Source organism: Chlorocebus sabaeus, chromosome 26, assembly GCF_047675955.1.
Source record: "Chlorocebus sabaeus isolate Y175 chromosome 26, mChlSab1.0.hap1, whole genome shotgun sequence".
Taxonomy (NCBI): domain Eukaryota; kingdom Metazoa; phylum Chordata; class Mammalia; order Primates; family Cercopithecidae; genus Chlorocebus; species Chlorocebus sabaeus.
This window is the reverse complement of record NC_132929.1, coordinates 14,932,648-14,958,172: the sequence shown is the minus strand read 5'-3', so window position 1 is coordinate 14,958,172 and position 25,525 is coordinate 14,932,648. Positions and strand designations below refer to the sequence as shown.

At 40.6% G+C, this 25,525-nt stretch overlaps 1 long non-coding RNA gene across 2 annotated transcripts in view; it reads right to left on the bottom strand.

Annotated features, from left to right (window-relative positions):
* LOC103245856 (uncharacterized) overlaps window positions 1-25,525 on the bottom strand; it is a 45,899-nt gene that overhangs the window by 14,152 nt on the left and 6,222 nt on the right. The window contains exon 3 of one of the 2 annotated variants that reach the window (XR_502089.3): window positions 15,219-15,289. The exons of the other annotated variant lie outside the window; for it this stretch is intronic. This is a non-coding gene — a long non-coding RNA (uncharacterized lncRNA). The remainder of the gene's footprint in view (window positions 1-15,218; window positions 15,290-25,525) is intronic. 2 annotated transcript variants of the gene reach the window in all.

Here is a 25,525-nt window from a genome sequence, read left to right as displayed (position 1 = left end):
TATTAATTGTATCCTGAGACTTTGCTGAAGTTGCTCATCAGCTTAAGGAGATTTTGGGCTGAGATGATGGGGTTTTCTAAACATACAATCATGTCATCTGCAAACAGGGAAAATTTGACTTCTTCTTTTCCTAATTGAATACTCTTTATTTCTTTCTCTTGCCTGATTGTCCTAGCCAGAACTTCCAACACTATGTTGAGTAGGAGTGGTGAGAGAGGGCATCCCTTTCTTGTGCCAGTTTTCAAAGGGAATTTTTCCAGTTTTTGCCCATTCAGTATGATATTGGTTGTGGGTTTGTCATAAATAGCTCTTATTATTTTGAGATACATTCCATCAACGCCTAGTTTATTGAGAGTTTTTAGCATGAAGGGCTGTTGAATTTTGTCAAAGGCCTTTTCTGCATCTATTGAAATAATCATGTAGTTTTTGTCTTTGGTTCTGTTTATATGCTGGATTATGTTTATTGATTTGCGAATGTTGAACCAGCCTTGCATCCCAGGGATGAAGCCCACTTGATCATGGTGGATAAGCTTTTTGATGTGCTGCTGGATTTGGTTTGCCAGTATTTTATTGAGGATTTTTGCATCAATGTTCATCAGGGATATTGGTCTAAAATTCTTTTTTTGTTGTGTCTCTGCCAGACTTTGGTATCGGAATGATGTTGGCCTCATAAAATGAGTTAGGGAGGATTCCCTCTTTTTCTATTGATTGGAATAGTTTCAGTAGGAATGGTACCAGCTCCTCCTTGTACCTCTGGTAGAATTCAGCTGTGAATCCATCTGGTCCTGGACTTTTTTTGGTTGGTAGACTACTAATTATTGCCTCAATTTCAGAGCCTGCTATTGGTCTATTCAGGGATTCAACTTCTTCCTGGTTTAGTCTTGGGAGAGTGTAAGTGTCCAGGAAATTATCCATTTCTTCTAGGTTTTCTAGTTTATTTGCATAGAGGTGTTTATAGTATTCTCTGATGGTAGTTTGTATTTCTGTGGGGTCGGTGGTGATATCCCCTTTATCATTTTTTATTGCGTCGATTTGATTCTTCTCTCTTTTCTTGTTTATTAGTCTTGCTAGCGGTCTATCAGTTTTGTTGATCTTTTCAAAAAACCAACTCCTGGATTCATTGATTTTTTGGAGGGCTTTTTGTGTCTCTATCTCCTTCAGTTCTGCTCTGATCTTAGTTATTTCTTGCCTTCTGCTAGCTTTCGAATGTGTTTGCTCTTGCTTCTCTAGTTCTTTTAATTGTGATGTTAGAGTGTCAATTTTAGGTCTTTCCAGCTTTCTCTTGTGGACATTTAGTGCTATAAATTTCTCTCTACACACTGCTTTAAATGTGTCCCAGAGAGTCTGGTATGTTGTATCTTTGTTCTCATTGGTTTCAAAGAACATCTTTATTTCTGCCTTCATTTCATTATGTACCCAGTAGTCATTCATGAGCAGGTTGTTCAGTTTCCATGTAGTTGAGCGGTTTTGATTGAGTTTCTTAGTCCTGAGTTCTAGTTTGATTGCACTGTGGTCTGAGAGACAGTTTATTATAATTTCTGTTCTTGTACATTTGCTGAGGAGTGCTTTACTTCCAACTATGTGGTCAATTTTGGAATAAGTGCGATGTGGTGCTGAGAAGAATGTATATTCTGTTGATTTGGGGTGGAGAGTTCTGTAGATGTCTATTAGGTCTGCTTGGTGCAGAGTTGAGTTCAATTCCTGGATATCCTTGTTAACTTTCTGTCTCGTTGATCTGTCTAATGTTGACAGTGGGGCGTTGAAGTCTCCCATTATTATTGTATGGGAGTCTAAGTCTCTTTGTAAGTCTCTAAGGACTTGCTTTTTGAATCTGGGTGCTCCTGTATTGGGTGCATATATATTTAGGATAGTTATCTCTTCCTGTTGAATTGATCCCTTTACCATTATGTAATAGCCTTCTTTGTCTCTTTTGATCTTTGATGGTTTGAAATCTGTTTTATCAGAGACTAGGATTGCAACCCCTGCTTTTTTTTTTTGTTCTCCATTTGCTTGGTAGATCTTCCTCCATCCCTTTATTTTGAGCCTATGTGTGTCTCTGCATGTGAGATGGGTCTCCTGAATACAGCAAACTGATGGGTCTTGATCCAGTTTGCCAGTCTGTGTCTTTTAATTGGACCATTTAGTCCATTTACATTTAAGGTTAATATTGTTATGTGTGAACTTGATCCTGTCATTATGATATTAGCTGGTTATTTTGCTCGTTAGTTGATGCAGTTTCTTCCTAGCATCGATGGTCTTTACGTTTTGGCATGTTTTTGCAATGGCTGGTACTGGTTGTTCCTTTCCATGTTTAGTGCTTCCTTCAGGGTCTCTTGTAGGGCAGGCCTGGTGGTGACAAAATCTCTAAGCATTTGCTTGTCTGTAAAGGATTTTATTTCTCCTTCACTTATGAAACTTAGTTTGGCTGGATATGAAATTCTGGGTTTAAAATTCTTTTCTTTAAGAATGTTGAATATTGACCCCCACTCTCTTCTGGCTTGTAGAGTTTCTGCCGAGAGATCTGCTGTTAGTCTGATGGGTTTCCCTTTGTGTGTAACCCGACCTTTCTCTCTTACTGCCCTTAACAGTTTTTCCTTCATTTCAACTTTAGTGAATCTGACAATTATGTGTCTTGGAGTTGCTCTTCTTGAGGAGTATCTTTGTGGCATTCTCTGTATTTCCTGAATTTGAATGTTGTCCTGCCTTACTAGGTTGGGGAAGTTCTCCTGGATGATATCCTGAAGATTGTTTTCCATCTTGGTTCCATTTTCCCCCTCACTTTCAGGCACCCCAATCAGATGTAGATTTGGTCTTTTCACATAATCCCATATTTCTTGAAGGCTTTGTTCATTTCTTTTTCCTTTTTTTTTTAGACTTCTCTTCTCACTTCATTTCATTCATTTGATCCTCAATCTCTGACACTGTTTCTTCCTATTGATCAAGTCAGTTACTGAAACTTGTGCATTTGTCATGTATTTCTCGTGTCATAGTTTTTATCTCTGTCAGTTCATATATGGCCTTCTCTGCATTGATTATTCTAGTTATCCATTCTTCCATTCTTTTTTTCAAAATTTTTAGTTTCTTTGTGCTGGGTATGTAATTCCTCCTTTAGCTCTGGGAAGTTTGATGGACTGAAGCCTTCTTCTCTCAACTCGTCAAAGTCATTCTCCATCCAGCTTTGATCCGTTGCTGGTGACGAGTTGCTTTCCTTTGGAGGGGGAGATGCTCTCTGATTTTTTGAATTTCCAGTTTTTCTGCCCTGCTTTTCCCCCATCTTTGTGGTTTTATCTGCCTTTGGTCTTTGATGATGGTGACATACTGATGGGGTTTTGGTGTGGGTGTCCTTCCTGTTTGTTAGTTTTCCTTCTAACAGTCAGGACCCTCCGCTGTAGGTCTGTTGGAGATTGCTTGAGGTCCACTCCAGACCCTGTTTGCCTGGGTATCAGCAGCAGAGGCTGCAGAAGATAGAATATTGCTGAACAGCGAGTGTACCTGTCTGATTCTTGCTTTGGAAGCTTCGTCTCAGAGGTGTACCCTACCATGTGAGGTGTGGGGTGTCAGTCTGCACCCAGTGGGGGATGTCTCCCAGTTAGGCTACTCAGGTGTCAGGGACACACTTGAGCAGACAGTGTGTTCTCAGATCTCAGCCCCTGTGTTGGGAGATCCACTGCTCTCTTCAAAGCTGTCAGACAGGGTCGTTTGCATCTGCAGAGGTTTCTGCTGCTTTTTGTTTAGCTGTGCCCTGTCCCCAGAGGTGGAGTCTGCAGAGACAGGCAGGCCTCCTTGAGCTGCTGTGGGCTCCACCCAGTTTGAGCTTCCCAGCGGCTTTGTTTACGTACTTAAGCCTCAGCAGTGGCAGGCACCCCTCCCCTAGCCTTGCTGCTGCCTTGCAGTTAGATGGCAGACTGCTGTGCTAGCAATGAGGGAGGCTCCGTGGGCATGGGACCCTCCCGGCCAGGTGTGTTATATAATCTCCTGGTGTGCCGTTTGCTAAGACCCTTGGTAAAGTGCAGTATTGGGGTGGGATTTACCCAATTTTCCAGGTGTTGTGTGTCTTAGTTCCCCTGGCTAGGAAAGGGACTCCCTTCCCCCTTGCGCTTCCCAGGTGAGGCGATGCCTCGCCCTGCTTCAGCTCTCGCTGGTCGGACTGCAGCAGCGGACCAGCACTGATTGTCCGGCACTCCCTAGTGAGATGAACCCAGTACCTCAGTTGAAAATGCAGAAATCACCCGTCTTCTGTGTCGCTCGCACTGGAAGCTGGAGACTGGAGCTGTTCCTATTCAGCCATCTTGCTCCGCCCTCCTATTTTGTACATTTCTATGCTTTTTGAAGTTTATAGAATATTTATCACTATTGCAATTATAAATGTGTGTCTGGAAAAATTGAGTAACATGCTCAATATAAACAACTGGAAAACACAGAAAAGTATAAGTAAAAATTATTCTTCTCTTCCACCCTGAAATAACCACTTTAACTACTCTGGCATACTTTTTCCCAATGTTTTGTCTAACATATCTGTTTGTGTGTATTTGCGTGCATGTAAATATATAGAGGACATACCATACATCCAATTGTATTCATGTTTTTTCACTTAATACTGTGAATATATCCTCAAAGATATTACTTAATAATACTATTTCATCTTGCTAATGTTCATTAATTTACTTAATCTTTCCAATACAATTAGGCAATTAAGGTGTTTGTGTATTTTCTATTATAACTATTTCTTTAGGATACTTTTCTAGTAGAGGAATACTAGGACGAATAATTCGATCACTTTCAAGGCTGCTTTAGATTGCCAAATTGCTTCCCAGAAGAATTGTGCCAATTTATACTTCATGAGCATTGCATGAAAATTTTCATCTCTACATATCCCTTAACAAAGTCTTAAACATTTCTAAAGAGTCTGACTATCACATCTGGTAATCGTAGCAGCAAATGGAAAATGGAGGAGAAAACAGGAGGCAGCACTTCTTCAGTGAAGGATAATGTGGCTTCAGCCCTTTTAGAATTAAAATGAAGTCTATTCTTGCTCACAGATTCTCATGTCTTTCACCTTAAGATAGTAACTCCAATGTTCCTAATGACCACCAGCATAATCTTGATGATGTGTCTTAAATCGGAGAATATTCAGGAACCATGTGCGCCATGCTAGGGTTTTGAGGTTTTGTTTCAGTGTTCTTTGGAACATTTTAACTTGCCTGTCACCTGGTTTTATTTGGATGTATGTTATTGCTAATATTCCTCATTGCATTTACTTTTCCATAAAGAATAAAATAAATTTAAAAGATTGTCAAATAGCAATTATCTTATGCCCAGCTGAATACTTATGAATGAAGAAAAGTAACATTAGTTAATATGAAATAAAATCAATGGTACAAGAGATAGAATGTGTTGCAACACTAGGCACAGCAAGCTAACTTTTAAGCTGTTTTAGGGTTATATTTCTCACTTCTCTGGTATACCAAAAGACCAGGGTACCATTTGCTCTAGAGAAATAAAAGAGCCTTTCAGCATCAATCCAACAGAAAGTCAGGCTACATTGTTCAGAGAGGCCACAAGAGTTTCATGCTAGATAGAAATCTGAGTTTACCCCCAGCCCCCAAAACTTGAAATAAATAAATCATTGAAATTCTCACTCCTTAAATGTAGACGTGAAAACACCAGTGGGCATCTGTCTGCTCATCACCATGGAGGTGTTAGGATTCACATCTCTTTATAGGCAAGCAGGGCTTTTCATCAAGAGCCTGACTGCGGCTTCACCCTTCTTCTAATCTCAATAATATTTCATGGCTGAACTCCAGGAGCTTATAATTTTTGTTTGTGTATTTTTTCTCTTTATTCCCCTTTTGGAAGTTAGGCTTTTACATACACAAGAGCAGACATGATCACTGGCATTATTTGTATCCTTTTATGTATATATACACACACCCCCATATAATATATATACACACATATATTATATATAATATATATACACACATATATTATATATAATATATATACACACATATATTATATATAATATATATACACACATATATATAATATATATACACACATATATTATATATTATATATACACACATATATTATATATAATATATATACACACACATATATAATATATATTTTATATATAAGATATACAATATATACACACACATTTTTATATATTATATATGTACATATATAATATATACATACATACACATATAATATATACATATTTTTTGAGATGGAGTCTCACTCTGTTGCCCAGGCTGGAGTGCAGTGGCGCGATCTCAGCTCACTGCAAGCTCCGCCTCCCGGGTTCACGCCATTCTCCTGCCTCAGCCTCCGGTGTAGCTAGGACTACAGGTGCCCACCACCCCGCCTGGCTAATTTTGTTGTTGCTGTATTTTCTTAGTAGAGATGGGGTTTCACTGTGTTAGCTAGGATGGTCTCGATCTCCTGACCTCATGATCTGCCCACCTCGGCCCCCCAAAATGCTGGGATTACGGGCATGAGCCACCACACCCAGCCTTCCTTTTATATTTTTTGCATGTAAATTCATGATGTGCCGCAGGGGGCAAATTGTATGTGGGAAAATGAAAGATGTGTTGATAATGTCAAATGCCGAAATTATCTTGGTCTTCACTTAAACAGCAATTCCTTATTATGCTTATTTTAAATGAATATAAAATGTCTGTTCCTTACCAATTTATAATTTATTGTGGGCAAGTACCAGAATCTATTTTCTATGTCGTTTAACCAAAGCACCCTTGTACTAAATTTGTTTCCTTTTGGTTATTGAAAGCCATCATATAAGAGTGCTCACTCACTCCCTCATTAGAGAAACACTTTAGTTAACAATTCTGCAGGCACTACTATGTTGTGGGCATAAAAGGGGTGGCAAATAAAAGGCTAGGTCTGTGGCTGGTGTCTTTGTGTATCGGTTTCTTCGTAAATAAGGCAGTTGCCATCCACAGTGACTCTGTTGACTCAGTGGATAGATGATGGCGGTGTTGTCCCCTTGTGTCTCCGTTTCCTCATTGTTATGCAAAGACTCTGGGAGAACAGCATTATTTGAGACAGATTGGAATTAACAGGCAGAAGAACCAGTGGCTGCATGGGTCTCTGTTCTTTTGACTTCCTGCAAAAAAGAAATGCTTAGGCTAGAACACTTCTAGTTACACTGAGGTTTTGGGTTCCAGAAGAGACTTTTCTGTGGCTCTCCCTTTTTTATAGAGGAAGCCTGATAGCAGCCTGGAATGGAGTGAATAAGCATTTGAGCTTAAGCTCCTGGAAGCCTGAGCTCAGGTGCCCGCTGTTTAAAGGGGAGTTCTGGGAAAGACACCGGCCCACTAACTAGAGATCTGTGAGAAGTTGAGTTTGGACATAGCCTCCTTGCTGGTTGGGGAGTCTAGGGCACCTGCTATCTGTTTTCAATAAATTGCTAATTACCCACTGGGGTCATTCATCAGAGAATCCTGTTTGTCTTCATGTCCACTTCTGAATTGGAATATTGTTGCCAGCAGCTATCTTCTTGTTAACTTATTCATTGGCATAATGACACAAAACAAGTAAATGTGATTGATTTTTAAAAATTGGACTCAACTGTGATTGAAGTAGAATTCTGGGTCATTTTCAGCACCAGAAATCATCAGCAACAGCTAGTTATATCTTTATTTACTAAAATGTAATTATCGAGGGGAATGTGTTTCCAAATCAATTTTGATGACTTATTTTTGGTTTTCAGCTGTGGAACAGTTTTCTTTTTTTTCTTTTTTTTGCTTTATAATGTAGACTTTTAAAGATCCTACTTTTATAAACATTGAGAAAGATGAAAGATAATTTCACTGAGAAGCAGCAAATCTGTTCTGCTAACTATGGTGAATTTCTTTAGATGTGTTAGAATTGAATCATACCATTTCAGCTGCACCAAGATCTTCATTAAAAAGGAACGTTTAGGGGGCGGAGCAAGATGGCCGAATAGGAACAGCTCCAGTCTCCAACTCCCAGCGCGAGCGACACAGAAGACCGGTGATTTCTGCATTTTCAACTGAGGTACTGGGTTCATCTCACTGGGGAGTGCCAGACGATCGGTGCTGGTCAGCTGCTGCAGCCCGACCAGCGAGAGCTGAAGCAGGGCGAGGCATTGCCTCACCTGGAAAGCGCAAGGGGGAAGGGAATCCCTTTTCCTAGCCAGAGGAACTGAGACACACAACACCTGGAAAATCGGGTAACTCCCACCCCAAAACTGCGCTTTAAGCAAACCGGCACACCAGGAGATCATATCCCACACCTGGCCGGGAGGGTCCCACACCCACGGAGCATCCCTCATTGCTAGCACAGCAGTCTGTGATCTACCAGCAAGGCAGCAGCGAGGCTGGGGGAGGGGCGCCCGCCATTGCTGAGGCTTAAGTAGGTAAACAAAGCTGCTGGGAAGCTCGAACTGGGTGGAGCTCACAGCAGCTCAAGGAAACCTGCCTGTCTCTGTAGACTCCACCTCTGGGGACAGGGCACAGTAAATAATAACAAACGCAGCAGCTCTGCAGACGCAAACGACTCTGTCTGACAGCTTTGAAGAGAGCAGTGGATCTCCCAACACGGAGGTTGAGATCTGAGAAGGGACAGACTCCCTGCTCAAGTGGGTCCCTGACCCCTGAGTAGCCTAACTGGGAGACATCCCCCACTAGGGGCAGTCTGACACCCCACACCTCACAGGGTGGAGTACACCCCTGAGAGGAAGCTTCCAAAGCAAGAATCAGACAGGTACACTCGCTGTTCAGAAATATTCTATCTTCTGCAGCCTCTGCTGCTGATACCCAGGCAAACAGGGTCTGGAGTGGACCTCAAGCAATCTCCTACAGCTATAACCTACAGCTGAGGATCCTGACTGTTAGAAGGAAAGCTATCAAACAGGAAGGACACCTACACCAAAACCCCATCAGTACATCCCCATCATCAAAGACCAGAGGCAGATAAAACCACAAAGATGGGGAAAAAGCAGGGCAGAAAAGCTGGGAATTCAAAAAATAAGAGCGCATCTCCCCCGGCAAAGGAGCGCAGCTCATCGCCAGCAACGGATCAAAGCTGGACGGAGAATGACTTCGACGAGATGAGAGAAGAAGGCTTCAGTCCATCAAATTTCTCAGAGCTAAAGGAGGAATTACGTACCCAGCGCAAAGAAACTAAAAATCTTGAAAAAAAAGTGGAAGAATTGATGGCTAGAGTAATTAATGCAGAGAAGCTCACAAACGAAATGAAAGAGACGAAAACCATGGCACGAGAAATACGTGACAAATGCACAAGCTTCAGTAACCAACGCGATCAACTGGAAGAAAGAATGTCAGCGATGGAGGATCAAATGAATGAAATGAAGCGAGAAGAGAAACCAAAAGAAAAAAGAAGAAAAAGAAATGAACAAAGCCTGCAAGAAGTATGGGATTATGTAAAATGACCAAATCTACGTCTGATTGGGGTGCCTGAAAGTGAGGGGGAAAATGGAACCAAGTTGGAAAACACTCTTCAGGATATCATCCAGGAGAACTTCCCCAACCTAGTAGGGCAGGCCAACATTCAAATCCAGGAAATACAGAGAACGCCACAAAGATACTCCTCGAGAAGAGCAACTCCAAGACACATAATTGCCAGATTCACCAAAGTTGAAATGAAGGAAAAAATCTTAAGGGCAGCCAGAGAGAAAGGTCGGGTTACCCACAAAGGGAAGCCCATCAGACTAACAGCAGATCTCTCGGCAGAAACTCTTCAAGCCAGAAGAGAGTGGGGGCCAATATTCAACATTCTTAAAGAAAAGAATTTTAAACCCAGGATTTTATATCCAGCCAAACTAAGTTTCATAAGTGAAGGAGAAATAAAATCCTTTACAGATAAGCAAATGCTTAGGGATTTTGTCACCACTAGGCCTGCCTTACAAGAGACCCTGAAGGAAGCACTAAACATGGAAAGGAACAACCGGTACCAGCCATTGCAAAAACATGCCAAAATGTAAAGACCATCAAGGCTAGGAAGAAACTGCATCAACTAACGAGCAAAATAACCAGTTAATATCATAATGGCAGGATCAAGTTCACACATAACAATATTAACCTTAAATGTAAATGGACTAAATGCTCCAATTAAAAGACACAGACTGGCAAACTGGATAAAGAGTCAAGACCCATCAGTCTGCTGTATTCAGGAGACCCATCTCACGCGCAGAGACATACATAGGCTCAAAATAAAGGGATGGAGGAAGATTTACCAAGCAAATGGAGAACAAAAAAAAGCGGGGGGTTGCAATACTAGTCTCTGATAAAACAGACTTTAAACCATCAAAGATCAAAAGAGACAAAGAAGGCCATTACATAATGGTAAAGGGATCAATTCAACAGGAAGAGCTAACTATCCTAAATATATATGCACCCAATACAGGAGCACCCAGATTCATAAAGCAAGTCCTTAGAGACTTACAAAGAGACTTAGACTCCCATACAATAATAATGGGAGACTTCAACACTCCACTGTCAACATTAGACAGATCAACGAGACAGAAAGTTAACAAGGATATCCAGGAATTGAACTCATCTCTGCAGCAAGCAGACCTAATAGACATCTATAGAACTCTCCACCCCAAATCAACAGAATATACATTCTTCTCAGCACCACATCGTACTTACTCCAAAATTGACCACGTAATTGGAAGTAAAGCACTCCTCAGCAAATGTACAAGAACAGAAATTATAATAAACTGTCTCTCAGACCACAGTGCAATCAAATTAGAACTCAGGACTAAGAAACTCAATCAAAACCGCTCAACTACATGGAAACTGAACAACCTGCTCCTGAATGACTACTGGGTACATAACGAAATGAAGGCAGAAATAAAGATGTTCTTTGAAACCAATGAGAACAAAGATACAACATACCAGAATCTCTGGGACACATTTAAAGCAGTGTGTAGAGGGAAATTTATAGCACTAAATGCCCACAAGAGAAAGCAGGAAAGATCTAAAATTGACACTCTAACATCGCAATTAAAAGAACTAGAGAAGCAAGAGCAAACACATTCGAAAGCTAGCAGAAGGCAAGAAATAACTAAGATCAGAGCAGAACTGAAGGAGATAGAGACACAAAAAACCCTCCAAAAAATCAATGAATCCAGGAGTTGGTTTTTTGAAAAGATCAACAAAATTGACAGACCACTAGCAAGACTAATAAAGAAGAAAAGAGAGAAGAATCAAATCGACGCAATTAAAAATGATAAAGGGGATATCACCACCGACCCCACAGAAATACAAACTACCATCAGAGAATACTATAAACACCTCTACGCAAATAAACTGGAAAATCTAGAAGAAATGGATAATTTCCTGGACACTTACACTCTTCCAAGACTAAATCAGGAAGAAGTTGAATCCCTGAATAGACCAATAGTAGGCTCTGAAATTGAGGCAATAATTAATAGCCTACCAACCAAAAAAAGTCCAGGACCAGATGGATTCACAGCTGAATTCTACCAGAGGTACAAGGAGGAGCTGGTACCATTCCTTCTGAAACTATTCCAATCAATAGAAAAAGAGGGAATCCTCCCTAACTCATTTTATGAGGCCAACATCATCCTGATACCAAAGCCTGGCAGAGACACAACAAAAAAAGAGAATTTTAGACCAATATCCCTGATGAACATCAATGCAAAAATCCTCAATAAAATACTGGCAAACCGGATTCAGCAGCACATCAAAAAGCTTATCCACCATGATCAAGTGAGCTTCATCCCTGGGATGCAAGGCTGGTTCAACATTCGCAAATCAATAAACATAATCCAGCATATAAACAGAACCAAAGACAAGAACCACATGATTATCTCAATAGATGCAGAAAAGGCTTTTGACAAAATTCAACAGCCCTTCATGCTAAAAACGCTCAATAAATTCGGTATTGATGGAACGTACCTCAAAATCATAAGAGCTATTTATGACAAACCCACAGCCAATATCATACTGAATGGGCAAAAACTGGAAAAATTCCCTTTGAAAACTGGCACAAGACAGGGATGCCCTCTCTCACCACTCCTATTCAACATAGTGTTGGAAGTTCTGGCTAGGGCAATCAGGCAAGAGAAAGAAATCAAGGGGATTCAGTTAGGAAAAGAAGAAGTCAAATTGTCCCTGTTTGCAGACGACATGATTGCATATTTAGAAAACCCCATTGTCTCAGCCCAAAATCTCCTTAAGCTGATAAGCAACTTCAGCAAAGTCTCAGGATACAAAATTAATGTGCAAAAATCACAAGCATTCTTATACACCAGTGACAGTCAAACAGAGAGCCAAATCAGGAATGAACTTCCATTCACAATTGCTTCAAAGAGAATAAAATACCTAGGAATCCAACTTAAAGGGATGTAAAGGACCTCTTCAAGGAGAACTACAAACCACTGCTCAGTGAAATCAAAGAGGACACAAACAAATGGAAGAACATACCATGCTCATGGATAGGAAGAATCAATATCGTGAAAATGGCCATACTGCCCAAGGTAATTTATAGATTCAATGCCATCCCCATCAAGCTACCAATGAGCTTCTTCACAGAATTGGAAAAAACTGCTTTAAAGTTCATATGGAACCAAAAAAGAGCCCGCATCTCCAAGACAATCCTAAGTCAAAAGAACAAAGCTGGAGGCATCACGCTACCTGACTTCAAACTATACTACAAGGCTACAGTAACCAAAACAGCATGGTACTGGTACCAAAACAGAGATATAGACCAATGGAACAGAACAGAGTCCTCAGAAATAATACCACACATCTACAGCCATCTGATCTTTGACAAACCTGAGAGAAACAAGAAATGGGGAAAGGATTCCCTATTTAATAAATGGTGCTGGGAAAATTGGCTAGCCATAAGTAGAAAGCTGAAACTGGATCCTTTCCTTACTCCTTATACGAAAATTAATTCAAGATGGATTAGAGACTTAAATGTTAGACCTAATACCATAAAAATCCTAGAGGAAAACCTAGGTAGTACCATTCAGGACATAGGCATGGGCAAAGACTTCATGTCTAAAACACCAAAAGCAACGGCAGCAAAAGCCAAAATTGACAAATGGGATCTCATTAAACTAAAGAGCTTCTGCACAGCAAAAGAAACTACCATCAGAGTGAACAGGCAACCTACAGAATGGGAGAAAATTTTTGCAATCTACTCATCTGACAAAGGGCTAATATCCAGAACCTACAAAGAACTCAAACAAATTTACAAGAAAAAAACAAACAACCCCATCAAAAAGTGGGCAAAGGATATGAACAGACATTTCTCAAAAGAAGACAGTCATACAGCCAACAGACACATGAAAAAATGCTCATCATCACTGGCCATCAGAGAAATGCAAATCAAAACCACAATGAGATACCATCTCACACCAGTTAGAATGGTGATCATTCAAAAGTCAGGAAACAACAGGTGCTGGAGAGGATGTGGAGAAATAGGAACACTTTTACACTGTTGGTGGGATTGTAAACTAGTTCAACCATTATGGAAAACAGTATGGCGATTCCTCAAGGATCTAGAACTAGATGTACCATATGACCCAGCCATCCCATTACTAGGTATATACCCAAAGGATTATAAATTATGCTGCTATAAAGACACATGCACACGTATGTTTATTGCAGCACTATTCACAATAGCAAAGACTTGGAATCAACCCAAATGTCCATCAGTGACAGATTGGATTAAGAAAATGTGGCACATATACACCATGGTATACTATGCAGCCATAAAAAAGGATGAGTTTGTGTCCTTTGTAGGGACATGGATGCAGCTGGAAACCATCATTCTCAGCAAACTATCACAAGAACAGAAAACCAAACACCGCATGTTCTCACTCATAGGTGGGAACTGAACAATGAGATCACTTGGACTCGGGAAGGGGAACATCACACACCGGGGCCTATCATGGGGAGGGGGGAGGGGGGAGGGATTGCATTGGGAGTTATACCTTATGTAAATGACGGGTTGATGGGTGCAGCACACCAACATGGCACAAGTATACATATGTAGCAAACCTGCACATTGTGCACATGTACCCTACAACTTGAAGTTTAATAATAATAAATAAATTTTAAAAAAAATAAAAAAATAAATAAAAAAAAAATAAAAAGGAACGTTTAGGCTGAAACTTTTAGCTTTTATTAAGTGGCAGCATGTCTTTGAGTATTTTTCAGACTATCTCACTTCTTTTTTCCCCTTATAATCAGGTGAATTCTATCTAGGAGATAATGCATACAATTATGAGAGAGTGACTATTAATCCAAAGTCTAAGGGTGGCCTTCCTGAAGTCTCTATGCAAATCTTATCTAATCATAAAACGCCCACAGAGAAAGATTATATAATTCATCTTGTTCAGTTGGATTTAGCAACTATTGGCCTATTGGACAGCAATGGCCCTTTGGGGAGTGAGGCTGAGCCAGCAAGGCTCCAGCTATGGCCTAATAACCCCGATGCTGGTCTCAGGCACCAGCTGACCTCTGAGAAACAGACTTTGGCATTTCACTTTTAGTCTCAGCTCCAGGGTCAGCTCACATTGGCCAGTCTTTTCAGGGCAGTCTCTGTAATTGACTGGCCTTGTCCCAGTTTTTTTCTTATTTGGGGAATTTCCCTTTTTCCCTTCATGTCCTAATAGGGAGGCCTCCCTTTATCCTTATTCAACCTTCACTGACTTTCTTCAGACAGCTTAGCTAAAGTTCCTTATCTTTTCTGGTTGAAATATCCTCTCCCTGGATGATTATTTATCTGCACACAGAGCTGATAAATGACTCTGCAGTTTGATGTTTGTATAAGTATCCCTTTAGTGAAATTTTGAGAGTCATCGATAGGTCTGATTCCCTGGACGGTGATCCACTTAGTCTGGACTAAAGCAACACTAGGGCTTGTAAGGATTCAGCTGATGTCCGAAAGAGAAGGTTCCCAGGGGCAAAGAACACACCATATGCTCTCGCAAGCACCTGAAGTCCTGTATGATCTCTGCATAGAGAAGGATCTCCTTGCAAGTTGAATGCAGCGTGAGAGATCATGGTCTGGAAAGGCAGGGAGGACCAAGTGAAGAAATTGTCGTTTTTTGGTATTTCACTAGCTGCCAGTATTCTCATTTTAATTTTTGGTCTGATTTTTCATCTGATGACTTCCAGGCCTGACCCGTGCCCTCTCAGCTGCGCTGAGCTGAGATTACTCACTGCATTTGACTTTATTTGTAGAATGTGCTTCAGTCTTAAGGTCCCTGGAGTCCTATGAACTGGCTGCAGAACTACAGAAAGTAAATGAAAGACAAAATTATAAGGAAACAAGCCCTAGACATGCCTCTTGTCCCACCCCGAGAAGGACTTACTTCATCTCTGGTCATTGATCACACGTGGGAAAGAGTAAAGAGGCAATCATAAAACTTCACGAATCCTTCCTAGTGCTGACAAGGGTCTCCATAGTTCTCTGAAAACTGCTTCCTTGAAAGAGTGGGCTGACCTTGTTCCCTGCTGATACTGTCTTTACTTAAGAGTTTGGGAGAAATTCATGGCAAAAAGATCTTAGGAAATTTAAACATTGTGTTTAATCTAAGAGATGAACTAAGAGAGCTATGGAAATGAGACATTCATGTTCTAAACTCAAGAGAGCCAGTCGGTTGTAGTTTTGTTGAATGCTTTGGCTTGTGTCTCCCCAAAAGGGTGATTAAAACTCATCTCAATGATCTGTAACCTCAGGCAGTCTTCATTGCTTTCTATTTATTAAACAGTTGAAGGTCACACACCTAAGTACCTAGCCTCTCTGAGCTTGAACAGTCCAGTCAAAGGACTTTATTTTATCCAGTATGGTAGAGAGGACATCTCAACAAGCCTTTTCAAATCATAATGGCAGGGAAAGCAACAAAAATTCAGACAATTTTAATGATCCAGACCACATAAAATCCTAGAAAGGATGTGCTTTCTTCAGCAGTTACCCTCTCTCTCCTATCTGAGTCTTTTGGGTATCTTCCTTTTCTTTTGCTTACCTAGGGAAGGTTTACATGTGAAAATTCACCCATCTAATATCAATTGAAATACAGGTCATTTTTTCTAGGATAAGATTACTTACACAAGATTTCAAGGGCATTATGAGTTTAATATTAACCCTTTGCTATTTCTTAAAACAAGAATGGAAACCTTAGTAAAGCAAGAGCTGTCCATTCCTTTTTTTTTTTTTTTTTAAGACAAGAGTCTTGCTCTGTAACGCAGGCTGGAGTGCAGTGGCATAATCTCGGCTCACTGCAATCTCTGCCTCCAGGGTTCAAGTGATTCTCCTGCTTTAGCCTCCCGAGTAGCTGGTACTACAGGTGTGTTTCACCAAGCCTGGCTAATTTTTTTGTATTTTTAGTAGAGACGGGGTTTCACTGTGTTAGCCAGATGGTATTGATCTCCTGACCTTGTGATCCACCCACCTCAGCCTTCCAAAGTGCTGGGATTACAGGCGTGAGCCACCGCGCCCAGCCTCTGCCCATCGTTTTCACAGACCACAGCAGCATATGTTACCCTACACTCCAAAAAAGGCATGGAAAGATGCAGCCCTGAATCCTTTTGGGAATAAAGGAGGGTATGAGTTAATAAAATATTTCCAACAATCATCAGTCCATCCCAGGAAAGGAATGTCATATATGTGCATAATTTCTTTCCTAATTATACTCGATTTAGGAAGAACTTTTTGGCTGGAATTAGTTACAGAGATACAGTTGCTTTGTCATTGCGGACATTTACTTGAAGTGCACCCTTCAGGAAACACGAGGGAATGTAACAGTGCAAAATAAAACTGTTTCAAGAAAGGATCTGAGAAAAGTTGGGAAAGAGTAGCTTGGGTCAGGAAAGGAGGAAGGTAGGCAGCACTATGGAAGTTGACCTTGTCAAGAAGAGAATGGTCAGAAATCAGGAAGGGAACTTGTCTTCTAAAGAATAGGTGGCTAAAAGAAAGTAACAGTGACCTGAGGTGAAACCAAGTAGGTGACTATTTTAAACTTGTGAGTGCCGGACTCCGACAGCACCCTGGGGTGTGGCTGTACCTTGTACGTGGACCACAGTTTGTGGCCTCCAGTAGAGGAGCCCTGGAGTGAGTAAGAGCTCTCAGAGTGCCTGGAACCCTGAAGACTCCTTACAGAGGAGACTCACTAAACAGGATGAACAGAAAGTCAATCCCAAAGGCAATCCAGAGAAGGAAATCTTGCTTATGCCTTGTTTGGTAGCAGTAGAACTGACCAGAAGCTAAGAGATCAAGTTCCAGTCTCTGCCTCTAGAGACGAAGTCCAGACTTTGTTTTGCCAGTAACTAGAGGTGAGAGCTGCGATTTCCTCAATCTGACATGGCTATTCCTTGTAACCAGTGCTAGCTGCTCTAAACAAGCTTCACCCCGGAAGTGATAAAAAGAAGAATTTATATTGTCACTGTCATTTCTCTAATTTTAAGGGCTTAAAAATTAACTCTTTATGATTAAGCCTGTATACACTTCCATTTCCATTTAGAAAACATGCTCTGGATTACTTAATTTTGTAGACGTGGGGATTAGGAGGGTTTAATAATGTCACATTCCAAGATGATAATATGTTGCTAAACTCCTGGGTGCTCCAAGTTTATTTCTTATAACAGGTTTGGCAGGAACAAAACAATTACAGAACATGTGTGCCTTTGCTGGTCCAGGTGCCAAGAGGAGCAAAGGGCTGAAGTAGTGAGTCACTTAGTGACAGCCTTGTCTAGTCCCAAACAAGCCACTTATCCTGCTCTGTTCTCCACTTTCTCTATCCATGACAACAGGAGACTAGTGCTTGGATCTCCTATACTATTTCTAGAGGTTGTGAACAATAAAAAGATTAGCAAGGCCAGGTGCAGTGGCTCACACCTGTAATCCCAACACTTTGGGAGGCTAAGGCGGGAGGATCACTTGAGCTTATGAGTTTGAGATCAGCTTGGGCAACATAGTAAGACCTCTGTCTCTACAAAAAAAAAAAAAAAAAAAAAAAATTAGCTGGGCATGGTAGCATGTGCCTATAGTCCCACCTAGCAAAAAGGCTGATGGTGGGAGGATCACTTGAGCCAATATGGTTGAGGCTGTAGTGAATTCTGACTGTGCCACAGCACTACAGGCTGGATGACAGAGCAAGATCCTGTTCCAAACACACACACACACACACACACACACACACACACACACACACATCAAAGAAGCATTCATCTTGAATTGTATATATTATGTCAAGTGGCGTTAGTCTTTCTTGTGGATATTTGTTTTGACACATAAATTAGAAGAGTTGTCTCTGATCTTTTGAATTGTCTACATACAGTGTGACTAAGTATTTCTTTAGTGAGAGTTAGGTAAATATTATGGACTTACAAAAGGAGAAAACATGTAATCTTGGCTGCAATTGTGGATGATAAATAAATATTGTTTTAGCTAGCATTTGCAAAGTGATTCACAATTTATAAAGCCCTTGTATATATCCTTGTTACATTACACTTTCAGGTTTCCAGAACAGTGTTCATTTTCATTTAATGCAACGTTCTTAGTGGAAGTTTGAAAAAAATCTATTGCCACTAAGTGATATCCAACCACCCTTCCCTTTCCTCATTGTTCTCCTTCAACAGTCACTGTAACCAGAAAAGAACTAGATTTTTATATCAGTCAGGAGAGACTCTGTTAGCTGCAATATAGTAAACCCTCATATATGAGTGGTTATTAACAACAAAGGCTTATTCTTTACTGATGCTTTATGACCATCACAGGTCAACTGGAGGCCCTTCCCCATATCCTAGTCCTCAGGTGCACAGGCTCGTGGAAGCTCCATGGTGTCAGGCATTGTCGGTTACTCTGGAAGTGTCAGGGAATGTGGCACCCGCTCCCCAAGGCTTCTACCTGGATGTGACACGTGTCACTTCAGTCATGTTGTACCTCTGCCTTAGATGTCTGTTAGCCACATATAACTGCAAAGATTTGGAAATAGCAATCTTATGTGCCAGGAAGAAAAGGAACTGAAAATATTGGTGAACAATACTAATGATGACCAGAATTTTATTTACAGTAGGCCTCAACTTTGGCAAAATTGTGAAGAAAGAAAATTCTATTTTGAGTGTCCCAACTCTCAATATCATTTTTCTGTGTTCCCTACTCCTTCCTTCAGCCTCTTCAGTTACCCAGGGCTCTTTTCTTTTGTCATCAGAACTGGTTTGATATTTTTGCTAATTTGTCTAATTCGAAGGTCAACGTTATAGCTTCTGATACTATTTATATTTTTAGCTTCATCTCTGATGATGGAATAATAAGCTTTTCTTCCAATAATGGTTGAGGGCAGTTTCTTTTCCTGTGGAGCAGTTGGGGATTGAGAGGTCAGAGCTAAGGGAGAGATCTCTTAAATTCACACCCTGCAGATGGGAGGACACAGGGCGTGGGCTGTGCCAGAGAGCTATAGCCAGCTGTGAGATGATAGTCTCTTTTTTCAAGGAGCTTAAATCACAGTCGTGAAGGAAACACAAAGACACACCTAGATGTTGAAATGATTCCCCCAGCCCCCCACGAAACACATAAGGCATTTTTTAGTGTGTGATTGAATAATGGTCCCCCAAAGACATCTGCATGCTAATTGCCAGGGTCTGTGAATATGTTTTTTTTTTTTTTTTTTTTTTTTTTTTGAGACGGAGTCTCGCTCTGTCGCCCAGGCTGGAGTGCAGTGGCTGGATCTCAGCTCACTGCAAGCTCCGCCTCCCGGGTTTACGCCATTCTCCTGCCTCAGCCTCCCGAGTAGCTGGGACCACAGGCGCCTGCCACCTCTCCCGGCTAGTTTTTTGTATTTTTAGTAGAGACGGGGTTTCACCATGTTAGCCAGGATGGTCTCGATCTCCTGACCTCGTGATCCGCCCGTCTCGGCCTCCCAAAGTGCTGGGATTACAGGCTTGAGCCACCGCGCCCGGCCGAATATGTTATATTACATGACAAAAGAAACTGTGCAAGTGTGATTAAATAAGGATGTTGAGATGAGAAGATTATCGTAGATTATTCATCCCAAAGAAATCACAAGGCTCTCCGTAAGAGGGAGGCAGGAGGGTCAGAGCTAGAGAAGATTCAGCAACCAAAGTAGAGGTTAGGGTGATGTGACCAAGAGTCCAGAATGTGAATGACTTCTAGAAAGTGAAAAAGACAAGGGACCGAGTTTCCCATAGAGCCTCCAGAAAGAACAAATTCTTATTTTCGTTTCATAAGATTCATTTCACACTTCTGACTTCCAGAACTGTACGATAATCAATTTGTGTTATTTTTAAGCCACGGAGTTTGTGGTGATTTGTTATAGCAGAAATAGGAAACTAATATATAGAGACTGTTTTAAAAAATGGTTCAGAGCATGAGCTTCAAGGCCAGATAGAGATGAGTTTGAATTGTGGGTGAACCAGTCCCTCACTATGAGTGTTGGCTCAACATATACAACCTCTCTACTCCTCAGATTCCTCGCTGGTAAAAGCAGGGCAATGTTAACAGCCACTTACAAAGGTTGTTGTGAGATTAAATCAAATATTTTTTGTTTGGCCCACAGTCCAGCCTCAGTGCATGTTAAATACAAACATAAACTCATGTGCATTACTGCCTGCGATGCTGCAACATGTACAATTATAACGATAATGCTTTATACATGTATATAAATGTCCATCTTCCAGAGCATTTGACTTATGCAAATTTTATGTAATCCTTAGTTAAACTTCACGAGAGAAGTCAGAACTAGCAAAGGGGCAACAGGAAAGGAGTCAGGCTGGTTGGAGACAGGCACGACTGGCATGCTAGTGCAGATGGCTTCATGGAGCTCAAGTGACACCTGGGCAGAGGTTGATGGAAGATGTTATTTTCATTTCAAAAATATCTACTGAATACAAAATGTGTATTTTGCAACTATTATGTGACCCAAACTGTGTCAGACCCTGGAATGAAGGTTGCCGGTGTTGTCAAAGAGAAGCAAGGTGTATGAGGCAAGACAATGGCCTTTGCTTGGTTGACATAGTGTTCTGCCCCCTGCTCAGTGTTCTTCACTTCTAGCAGCTAATGCCTTGAACCTTTAGAATGCTGTCTCCTCTAGGATAATGGTTTTGCAGTTTCAGTGAAAACTATCACTGTGTTCGCCCAAATTTAAATACATTGTGGCTATGGGGAATTCAGGACAGCTCACGTGAAACTAAGAGGCGTGGAGTTCGAAAATTTATGCTCATGGTTAATTGTGTGACTCTGCTCTGAGAAAGTCCAGGGTTCAAGCTCCAGCTACTGTTTTGCTATATGTGTGACCCCCCAAAAATGTCATTAACCTGAATTCCCTCCCCGTGAAGTAGGACCAAAATAGTACCTACTCTCTATATCATTTTTACACTTATAGTAAGCACTCACATTTTTACTCATTATAATAATTATTCTAAGCCAGAACTTTAAAAAACATGTCAGTTGATGAAAATAACGAAAATAGCAAATACTAAGGTAACATTTCCTGAGAGCAACTTACAAGGAGAGAGTTTTCTATATCCTTGTCCTATTTTGAAAAACATTCTTCAGACACATTTTCTCTGTCATGTGTTTCTCTAATACATATATTTGTTTATTTAGGGAAAAGGTCAAGAAAGCAAAAGACCTACCCTTTCATTTCAGAGATAAAATTTTAAAAAATCAACAAAGTCAAAGGGTCTTGAACAATTTGTTGTTGTTATGCTTTGTTTTAATTGGCTTTTATTAGAAACAACCTTAAAATCTCTCTTCTGAAACTACCACCTTTTCTTATTTCTGATTTTTCAGTCTCCAGATTGGAAGTACTTTATATCTATCTCCTAATTGGGACTCCAAAACTTCCCACTTCTGGCTCCCAAACACTTGCTAAACTTTTAATTGCTAAACTCCCTCTTCAAATGTGAGGACATCTGTGGGCACGGATTTATTTGGCTTTCTTCTCTCCCACTTTTGCTGCATTTTATATAAACATTTTCAAGCTGCCTCACACAGATTCCTGTATGGTTCCCCCTAGCAACTTGTTTTGAGCCTGAACACTTTCCATTTATGACTGCTCTGTGTTTCCTACCCCTTGGCCAATTTAGACCCAGTGCCCTAGTGTTCTTTCCAATCAGTGAGCTGGGTGACAGCTGACAGGAGGTGAATGACAGATGGGCAGTTCACCTCAAATCATACTTTGGTTTACAACATTGAGAGTGATGATCTTGCAAAAGAAGAAGAAAAGAAAGAGAGCATTTGTGGGGTCTTTCTTATTTCTTATTTCCTTGGACCTTCTTCTGGGCAATGAAAATACTTCCAGGAGGCCGAGGCAGTTGACACAGTGACTTCTCTATATGCTGTTTCCTAAGCTGAGTTTTCTCTGCCTGCTTCTTTTCTTCCCCAACCCCACCCCAGCTTTACTGATGTATAATTGACAAAAATTCCGTATGTTTAGGGAGTACGATGTGATTATTTGGTATATGTATACCTTGTAAAACGATGACCACATAATTAACACATTCATCACCTCATATAACTAGGTTTTTTGTGGTGAGAAAAAAATAAGGTCTGCTCTTAGCAAATTTCAAGTGTGCAATAGAGTCTTAACTATAGTCGCCATGCTGCACATTAGATCCCCAGACCTTATTCATCCTATAATTGAAAGTTTGTGCTTTTGGACTGACATTCCTGCTTTCCCCCCAACCTCTAGCCCCTGGCAATCACTGTCCTACTCTCCGCTCCTGGGTTCAACTTTTTTAGATTCTACCTATCAATGGGATTATTCAGTATTTGTCTTTCTATGCATGGCTTATTTCGCTTAGCCTGATGTCCTCAAGGTTTATCCATGTTGTCACAAATAGCAGGATTTCTTTCTTTTCAAGGCTGGAGAGAATTCTACTGTATATACCACATTTTTCTTTATTCACTGATCAAAGGACACTTAGTTTGTTTCCATATCTTGGCTATTGCAAATAATGTGGCAGTAAACATGGCAGTGCTAACATCTCTTTCAGATCTTGATTTTAATTCTTTTGGATATCTATCCAGAAGTGGGGTTTCTAGATCAAATCGTAGTTCTGTTTTTAATTTTTTGAGGAAGCTTCATACTGTTTTCATGTGTATAAGGCTTTTTCTAACAGAAAAGCAGAGACCAGACACTGCTCACTGCTCTGCCAGGTTCTTTTTGAGTGTAAATGTGCACGTCTATGTGTTTGTGTCCATGTGATTGAAAAAGGGTTAAAAAACAAGAATCAGAACCTTAATGGACACCGGGCAAAGCTTGGTTTGGGGATGTCTAAAGAGAGATGCCTCATTTTCTGCTTTCGAGGCTTCATAATTTTGCCTCTGAAGAGTCTGCTCCACAAAGCGTTTCATATGGAGTTTTGGAGATAGTGCCATGTCTTAATGCCTATCCTGAGGCTGTGTTCCACACCTCAGTAAAGCACTTCTCCTCAACCCTGTGTGGTTGGAACTGACACTCAGTCTAACGCTCCTGGCAGGCAAAATGTTTGAGAAGACTCACTTTAGAATTGCCTATGGGAAAATATGAAAGTAGTCAATGGTTTTATGATTAAAAATTTAGCTACATTTCAATGGGTCATATTATATTTTTAATTAGCTAAACTCCAAAATAAGTATCAGCTCAAGAAAAATATAAGTAATTATCTCATTCAGGCCATATATTTCTTTTATAGTTTAGAAAACTATAAAGGATTCTCACATTTCAAAAATAAAACCACTTGGGCTGCGAATTCATTGCTAACTGTAGAGTCAACGCTTGAGTTGATTCTTGGGGAAATAGTATGAGTAGAGACAAACTTGGCTAATATATCTTACAGAAAATATGTGGCTTGAGGTTTATGCAGAAATTAGGTAGGGTGAGAAACTACATGGCATTCCTGTTGCTTCTTCTTGCTCTTCACCCACAGAGGCCCTGCTAACCAAGCCCCACACATTGTGTGAGCATCCGTCTCAACACAGTGTTCTGGGGACCCAGCGAGGTCCCTGTATTTCAACAGAAGTCTGGACTGTTCAGCTAAAGGGTTAAGGTCATTGTCTCCACAGCAGAAACTAGAAGTTTGTTCTAAAGTGAGCCTTTCTCAGGCCATTCTATGCCTCCCATTTCCAAAAACTGGAGCCCAGTGACTCTGGGGCTCTATTTTAATTTCTCACATTTCTCTAATTTATCTTGATTGGGAGGGGAGAATTTGGCACCACAGAAAATAGAAAAAACATATACTGTGTTCATGTTCAAGCCTTAAATTGGGCATCATATCTCTCAGAAGGTCCATTGAGAATTTTCAAATTTGGCTAAATATCTCTTAAAATATTCTTCCACTATATCTCTCAGTACAGTACATTGGAATAAATGGTCAGCCTGTGTGTCTATCACACCTAGAACGTATGACCTTTGAAGGCAGGTAGAGTTGTACTGTTAATGAGGCCCAAACTTGAGCCTGAGCTGTGCTTTCCTTAGAAATCAGGCCTCCCTGGAGACTAATGGCATAAGCTCTTCAGCTGTCTGTGCTTCAGTGACCAAGAATTCCCTCAGGACAGAACTTGCTCTATGAGAAGAGGAAACTAAGATACACCAATTTCAATGACAAGAGCTGTGGATAATCCTGAACACTGTAATGAACTACCAGACTTTCAGCCCCTCTAGGCTTTTGCTTAGAATAAATCTGGCTTAAAAAACAAGAGCACTCTAAAACCAAAAAGGTTGTTTTTCTGAAATCTCTTAAGGATATTGAGAGTTCCAGGTTTTGGTAACATGAGTGCGAGAATCTGCAGGTGCCTTCCCCAACACTGAGCACTGGCAGCCTCTGTCGAGGTCTTAGGCACAGATGGAGATAGAGAGCTCTAGCTCTGTGGCTTGGATCTGGAGAGAAGAAGAGACATTGCATGGCAGCCCAGACGCTCAGTGCACAAAGCACATGTGAGGCATTCTTTAGGACTCCTAGAATAGTCTGGGAGGAGTTTGAGAGGGGTTTGGAGCTCCTACAAAACTGTTAGGGGTCAGCACCATGGGAATACTAGTGTATAACTATTGTTTCTCTGTTTTTATCCCTTAGCTAGGATGAAATGGCTTGGAAGACATATGTGTGTGTGTGTGTGTGTAGTTATATATTATATAATTAAATATATGATTAATATCTTATTCATCTAATATGTTACATATGTGTGTGGTATGAATTTTTGGTGTCAAGGATAGCATCTTGTACATAGAAATTTAGAGTTTTAATGAATTAATTATTGGCAATAGGCATCATTATGCAAAGATGTTTTTAGTAATTTCCATTTTGAATAAACCCAGATTATTTTAGATCCAGAATAATTTCTTTTAGGCTCTAGGCGAAGAGGCCTGGGATTGGTTTGCATGAATATGAATTATATACACATTGGGAAGAAGTTTTGGGAGTCAAGACAGCATGATGACTCCACCAGAAATCCTATTTTCAGAAAGTACGTTTAGACATTTCATAAGCCTTTACTGGTCATAAACAACAAATTCCTTGCGCACAATGTT